This window comes from Oncorhynchus tshawytscha, linkage group LG16 (genome assembly GCF_018296145.1).
Source record: "Oncorhynchus tshawytscha isolate Ot180627B linkage group LG16, Otsh_v2.0, whole genome shotgun sequence".
Lineage (NCBI taxonomy): Eukaryota > Metazoa > Chordata > Actinopteri > Salmoniformes > Salmonidae > Oncorhynchus > Oncorhynchus tshawytscha.
Window position 1 is genome coordinate 1139373 of NC_056444.1, and position 8128 is coordinate 1147500.

An 8128-nucleotide genomic window follows, 5' to 3' on the forward strand; every position below is an offset into this window, starting at 1 on the left:
CTGTACTAGAATGTGTAGAGTCAGACTGTAGTAGAATGTGTAGAGTCAGACTGTACTAGAATGTGTAGAGTCAGACTGTACTAGAATGTGTAGAGTCAGACTGTAGTAGAATGTGTAGAGACAGACTGTAGTAGAATGTGTAGAGTCAGACTGTACTAGAATGTGTAGAGTCAGACTGTACTAGCTGTACAGACTGTACTAGAATGTGTAGAGTCAGACTGTACTAGAATGTGTAGAGTCAAACTGTACTAGAATGTGTAGAGACAGACTGTACTAGAATGTGTAGAGTCAGACTGTACTAGAATGTGTAGTCAGACTGTACTAGAATGTGTAGAGACAGACTGTACTAGCATGTGTAGAGACAGACTGTACTAGAATGTGTAGAGACAGACTGTACTAGAATGTGTAGAGTCAGACTGTACTAGAATGTGTAGAGACAGACTGTAGTAGAATGTGTAGAGTCAGACTGTACTAGGATGTGTAGAGACAGACAGTAGTAGAATGTGTAGAGTCAGACTGTACTAGCTGTACCAGACTATAATAGAATGTGTAGAGACAGACTGTACTAGAATGTGTAGAGACAGACTGTACTAGGATGTGTAGAGACAGACTGTAGTAGAATGTGTAGAGTCAGACTGTACTAGAATGTGTAGTCAGACTGTACTAGAATGTGTAGTCAGACTGTACTAGAATGTGTAGAGACAGACAGTACTAGAATGTGTAGAGTCAGACTGTACTAGAATGTGTAGAGTCAGACTGTACTAGAATGTGTAGAGTCAGACTGTACTAGAATGTGTAGTCAGACTGTAGTAGAATGTGTAGAGTCAGACTGTAGTAGAATGTGTAGAGTCAGACTGTACTAGAATGTGTAGTCAGACTGTACTAGAATGTGTAGAGTCAGACTGTACTAGAATGTGTAGAGACAGACAGTACTAGAATGTGTAGAGTCAGACTGTACTAGAATGTGTAGAGTCAGACTGTACTAGAATGTGTAGTCAGACTATAGTAGAATGTGTAGAGTCAGACTGTACTAGAATGTGTAGAGTCAGACTGTACTAGAATGTGTAGAGACAGAATGTACTAGAATGTGTAGAGTCAGACTGTACTAGAATGTGTAGAGTCAGACTGTACTAGAATGTGTAGAGTCAGACTGTACTAGAATGTGTAGACTGTACTAGAATGTGTAGAGTCAGACTGTACTAGAATGTGTAGAGACAGACTGTACTAGAATGTGTAGAGACAGACTGTAGTAGAATGTGTAGAGACAGACTGTAGTAGAATGTGTAGAGACAGACTGTACTAGAATGTGTAGAGACAGACTGTACTAGAATGTGTAGAGACAGACTGTACTAGAATGTGTAGAGACAGACTGTACTAGAATGTGTAGAGACAGACTGTACTAGAATGTGTAGAGTCAGACTGTACTAGAATGTGTAGAGTCAGACTGTACTAGAATGTGTCAGACTGTACATGTGTAGTTTACTAGAATGTGTAGAGTCAGACTGTACTAGAATGTGTAGAGTCAGACTGTACTAGAATGTGTAGAGTCAGACTGTACTAGAATGTGTAGTCAGACTGTAGTAGAATGTGTAGAGTCAGACTGTACTAGAATGTGTACAGTCAGACTGTATAGAATGTGCAGAGTCAGACTGTACTAGAATGTGTAGAGTCAGACTGTACTAGAATGTGTAGAGTCAGACTGTACTAGAATGTGTAGAGTCAGACTGTACTAGAATGTGTAGAGACAGACTGTACTAGAATGTGTAGAGTCAGACTGTAGAATGTGTAGAGACAGACTGTAGTAGAATGTGTAGAGTCAGACTGTACTAGAATGTGTAGAGACAGACTGTACTAGAATGTGTAGAGTCAGACTGTACTAGAATGTGTCGAGACAGACTGTACTAGAATGTGTAGAGTCAGACTGTAGTAGAATGTGTAGAGTCAGACTGTACTAGAATGTGTAGAGTCAGACTTAGTAGAATGTGTAGAGTCAGACTGTAGTAGAATGTGTAGAGTCAGACTGTACTAGAATGTGTAGTCAGACTGTACTAGAATGTGTAGTCAGACTGTACTAGAATGTGTAGAGACAGACTGTACTAGAATGTGTAGAGTCAGACTGTACTAGAATGTGTAGAGTCAGACTGTACTAGAATGTGTAGAGTCAGACTGTAGTAGAATGTGTAGAGTCAGACTGTACTAGAATGTGTAGAGTCAGACTGTACTAGAATGTGTAGAGTCAGACTGTACTAGAATGTGTAGTCAGACTGTACTAGAATGTGTAGAGTCAGACTGTACTAGAATGTGTAGAGTCAGACTGTACTAGAATGTGTAGAGTCAGACTGTACTAGAATGTGTAGTCAGACTGTAGTAGAATGTGAGTCAGACTGTACTAGAATGTGTAGAGTCAGACTGTAGTAGAATGTGTAGAGTCAGACTGTACTAGAATGTGTAGAGTCAGACTGTACTAGAATGTAGAGACAGACTGTACTAGAATGTGTAGAGTCAGACTGTAGTAGAATGTGTAGAGTCAGACTGTACTAGAATGTGTAGATTCAGACTGTACTAGAATGTGTAGTCAGACTGTAGTAGAATGTGTAGAGTCAGACTGTACTAGAATGTGTAGAGTCAGACTGTACTAGAATGTGTAGAGTCAGACTGTACTAGAATGTGTAGTCAGACTGTAGTAGAATGTGTAGAGTCAGACTGTAGTAGAATGTGTAGAGACAGACTGTAGTAGAATGTGTAGAGACAGACTGTACTAGAATGTGTAGAGACAGACTGTACTAGAATGTGTAGACAGACAGTACTAGAATGTGTAGAGACAGACTGTACTAGGATGTGTAGACAAACTGTACTAGAATGTGTCGAGACAGACTGTACTAGAATGTGTAGAGACAGACTGTACTAGAATGTGTAGAGTCAGACTGTACTAGAATGTGTAGACAGACTGTACTAGAATGTGTAGAGTCAGACTGTACTAGAATGTGTAGAGTCAGACTGTACTAGAATGTGTAGAGTCAGACTGTACTAGAATGTGTAGAGTCAGACTGTACTAGAATGTGTAGTCAGACTGTAGTAGAATGTGTAGAGTCAGACTGTACTAGAATGTGTAGAGTCAGACTGTACTAGAATGTGTAGAGTCAGACTGTACTAGAATGTGTAGAGTCAGACTGTACTAGAATGTGTAGAGTCAGACTGTACTAGAATGTGTAGAGTCAGACTGTACTAGAATGTGTAGAGTCAGACTGTACTAGAATGTGTAGAGTCAGACTGTACTAGAATGTGTAGAGACAGACTTTACTAGAATGTGTAGAGTCAGACTGTACTAGAATGTGTAGAGACAGACTGTACTAGAATGTGTAGAGTCAGACTGTACTAGCTGTACCAGACTGTAGAATGTGTAGAGACAGACTGTAGTAGAATGTGTAGAGTCAGACTGTAGTAGAATGTGTAGAGTCAGACTGTAGTAGAATGTGTAGTGTCAGACTGTACTAGAATGTGTAGTCAGACTGTACTAGAATGTGTAGTCAGACTGTACTAGAATGTGTAGAGACAGACAGTACTAGAATGTGTAGAGTCAGACTGTACTAGAATGTGTAGAGACTGTCAGACTGTACTAGAATGTGTAGAGTCAGACTGTACTAGAATGTGTAGAGTCAGACTGTACTAGAATGTGTAGAGTCAGACTGTAGTAGAATGTGTAGAGTCAGACTGTACTAGAATGTGTAGTCAGACTGTACTAGAATGTGTAGTCAGACTGTACTAGAATGTGTAGAGACAGACTGTACTAGAATGTGTAGAGTCAGACTGTACTAGAATGTGTAGAGTCAGACTGTACTAGAATGTGTAGTCAGACTGTACTAGAATGTGTAGAGTCAGACTGTACTAGAATGTGTAGAGTCAGACTGTACTAGAATGTGTAGAGACAGAATGTACTAGAATGTGTAGAGTCAGACTGTACTAGAATGTGTAGTCAGACTGTAGTAGAATGTGTAGAGTCAGACTGTACTAGAATGTGTAGAGTCAGACTGTACTAGAATGTGTAGAGTCAGACTGTACTAGAATGTGTAGAGTCAGACTGTAGTAGAATGTGTAGAGTCAGACTGTACTAGAATGTGTAGAGACAGACTGTACTAGAATGTGTAGAGTCAGACTGTACTAGAATGTGTAGTCAGACTGTACTAGAATGTGTAGAGTCAGACTGTACTAGGATGTGTAGAGACAGACTGTAGTAGAATGTGTAGAGTCAGACTGTACTAGAATGTGTAGAGACAGACTGTACTAGCTGTACCAGACTGTAATAGAATGTGTAGAGACAGACTGTACTAGAATGTGTAGAGACAGACTGTACTAGGATGTGTAGAGTCAGACTGTACGAGAATGTGTAGAGTCAGACTGTACTAGAATGTGTAGAGTCAGACTGTACTAGAATGTGTAGAGTCAGACTGTACTAGGATGTGTAGAGACAGACAGTAGTAGAATGTGTAGAGTCAGACTGTACTAGGATGTGTAGAGACAGACAGTAGTAGAATGTGTAGAGTCAGACTGTACTAGGATGTGTAGAGACAGACAGTAGTAGAATGTGTAGAGACAGATTGTACTAGCTGTACCAGACTATAATAGAATGACTGTACTAGAATGTGTAGAGACAGATTGTACTAGGATGTGTAGAGACAGACTGTACTAGAATGTGTAGAGTCAGACTGTAGTAGAATGTGTAGTGTCAGACTGTACTAGAATGTGTAGTCAGACTGTACTAGAATGTGTAGTCAGACTGTACTAGAATGTGTAGAGACAGACTGTACTAGAATGTGTAGAGTCAGACTGTACTAGAATGTGTAGAGTCAGACTGTACTAGAATGTGTAGAGTCAGACTGTACTAGAATGTGTAGAGTCAGACTGTAGTAGAATGTGTAGAGTCAGACTGTAATAGAATGTGTAGAGTCAGACTGTACTAGAATGTGTAGTCAGACTGTACTAGAATGTGTAGTCAGACTGTACTAGAATGTGTAGAGACAGACTGTACTAGAATGTGTAGAGTCAGACTGTACTAGAATGTGTAGAGTCAGACTGTACTAGAATGTGTAGTCAGACTATAGTAGAATGTGTAGAGTCAGACTGTACTAGAATGTGTAGAGTCAGACTGTACTAGAATGTGTAGAGACAGAATGTACTAGAATGTGTAGAGTCAGACTGTACTAGAATGTGTAGTCAGACTGTACTAGAATGTGTAGAGTCAGACTGTACTAGAATGTGTAGAGTCAGACTGTACTAGAATGTGTAGAGTCAGACTGTACTAGAATGTGTAGAGTCAGACTGTACTAGAATGTGTAGAGTCAGACTGTACTAGAATGTGTAGAGTCAGACTGTAGTAGAATGTGTAGAGTCAGACTGTACTAGAATGTGTAGAGTCAGACTGTACTAGAATGTGTAGTCAGACTGTACTAGAATGTGTAGAGTCAGACTGTACTAGAATGTGTAGAGTCAGACTGTACTAGAATGTGTAGAGTCAGACTGTACTAGCTGTACCAGACTGTACTAGAATGTGTAGAGTCAGACTGTTCTAGAATGTGTAGAGTCAGACTGTACTAGAATGTGTAGAGTCAGACTGTACTAGAATGTGTAGAGTCAGACTGTACTAGAATGTGTAGAGTCAGACTGTAGTAGAATGTGTAGAGTCAGACTGTACTAGAATGTGTAGAGTCAGACTGTAGTAGAATGTGTAGAGTCAGACTGTACTAGAATGTGTAGAGACAGACTGTACTAGAATGTGTAGAGTCAGACTGTACTAGAATGTGTAGAGTCAGACTGTACTAGTGTACTGTACTAGAATGTGTAGAGTCAGACTGTACTAGAATGTAGAGTCAGACTGTACTAGAATGTGTAGAGACAGACTGTACTAGAATGTGTAGAGTCAGACTGTACTAGAATGTGTAGAGTCAGACTGTACTAGAATGTGTAGAGTCAGACTGTACTAGAATGTGTAGAGTCAGACTGTACTAGAATGTGTAGAGACAGACTTTACTAGAATGTGTAGAGTCAGACTGTATTAGAATGTGTAGAGACAGACTGTAGTAGAATGTGTAGAGTCAGACTGTACTAGGATGTGTAGAGACAGATTGTACTAGAATGTGTAGAGTCAGACTGTACTAGCTGTACCAGACTGTACTAGAATGTGTCGAGACAGACTGTAGTAGAATGTGTAGAGTCAGACTGTAGTAGAATGTGTAGAGTCAGACTGTACTAGAATGTGTAGTGTCAGACTGTACTAGAATGTGTAGTCAGACTGTACTAGAATGTGTAGAGACAGACTGTACTAGAATGTGTAGAGACAGACTGTACTAGAATGTGTAGAGTCAGACTGTACTAGAATGTGTAGAGTCAGACTGTACTAGAATGTGTAGAGTCAGACTGTACTAGAATGTGTAGTCAGACTGTAGTAGAATGTGTAGAGTCAGACTGTAGTAGAATGTGTAGAGTCAGACTGTACTAGAATGTGTAGTCAGACTGTACTAGAATGTGTAGAGTCAGACTGTACTAGAATGTGTAGAGACAGACTGTACTAGAATGTGTAGAGTCAGACTGTACTAGAATGTGTAGAGTCAGACTGTACTAGAATGTGTAGTCAGACTATAGTAGAATGTGTAGAGTCAGACTGTACTAGAATGTGTAGAGTCAGACTGTACTAGAATGTGTAGAGACAGACTGTACTAGATGTGTAGAGTCAGACTGTACTAGAATGTGTAGTCAGACTGTAGTAGAATGTGTAGAGTCAGACTGTACTAGAATGTGTAGAGTCAGACTGTACTAGAATGTGTAGAGTCAGACTGTACTAGAATGTGTAGAGTCAGACTGTACTAGAATGTGTAGAGTCAGACTGTACTAGAATGTGTAGAGTCAGACTGTAGTAGAATGTGTAGAGACAGACTGTACTAGAATGTGTAGAGTCAGACTGTACTAGAATGTGTAGAGTCAGACTGTACTAGAATGTGTAGAGTCAGACTGTACTAGACTGTAGAGTCAGACTGTACTAGAGTGTAGAGACAGACTGTACTAGAATGTGTAGAGACAGACTGTACTAGCTGTACCAGACAATAATAGAATGTGTAGAGACAGACTGTACTAGAATGTGTAGAGACAGACTGTACTAGAATGTGTAGAGTCAGACTGTACTAGAATGTGTAGAGACAGACTGTACTAGAATGTGTAGACAGACAGTACTAGAATGTGTAGAGACAGACTGTACTAGAATGTGTAGAGTCAGACTGTACTAGAATGTGTAGAGACAGACTGTACTAGAATGTGTAGAGTCAGACTGTACTAGAATGTGTAGAGTCAGACTGTACTAGGATGTGTAGAGACAGACTGTAGTAGAATGTGTAGAGTCAGACTGTACTAGAATGTGTAGAGACAGACTGTACTAGAATGTGTAGAGACAGACTGTACTAGCTGTGTAGAGACAGACTGTACTAGAATGTGTAGAGACAGACTGTAGTAGAATGTGTAGAGTCAGACTGTAGTAGAATGTGTAGAGACAGACTGTAGTAGAATGTGTAGAGACAGACTGTACTAGAATGTGTAGAGACAGACTGTACTAGAATGTGTAGAGACAGACTGTACTAGAATGTGTAGACAGACAGTACTAGAATGTGTAGAGACAGACTGTACTAGGATGTGTAGAGTCAGACTGTGCTAGAATGTGTAGACAGACAGTACTAGAATGTGTAGAGACAGACTGTACTAGGATGTGTAGAGTCAGACTGTACTAGGATCTGTAGAGTCAGATGGTGCTAGAATGTGTAGACAGACTGTACTAGAATGTGTAGACAGACAGTACTAGAATGTGTAGAGACAGACTGTACTAGGATGTGTAGAGTCAGACTGTACTAGGATGTATAGACAGACAGTACTAGAATGTGTAGAGACAGACTGTACTAGGATGTGTAGAGTCAGACTGTACTAGAATGTGTAGAGTCAGACTGTACTAGAATGTGTAGAGTCAGACTGTACTAGAATGTGTAGAGACAGATGTACTAGAATGTGTAGAGTCAGACTGTACTAGAATGTGTAGTCAGACTGTAGTAGAATGTGTAGAGTCAGACTGTACTACGATGTGTAGAGTGTACTA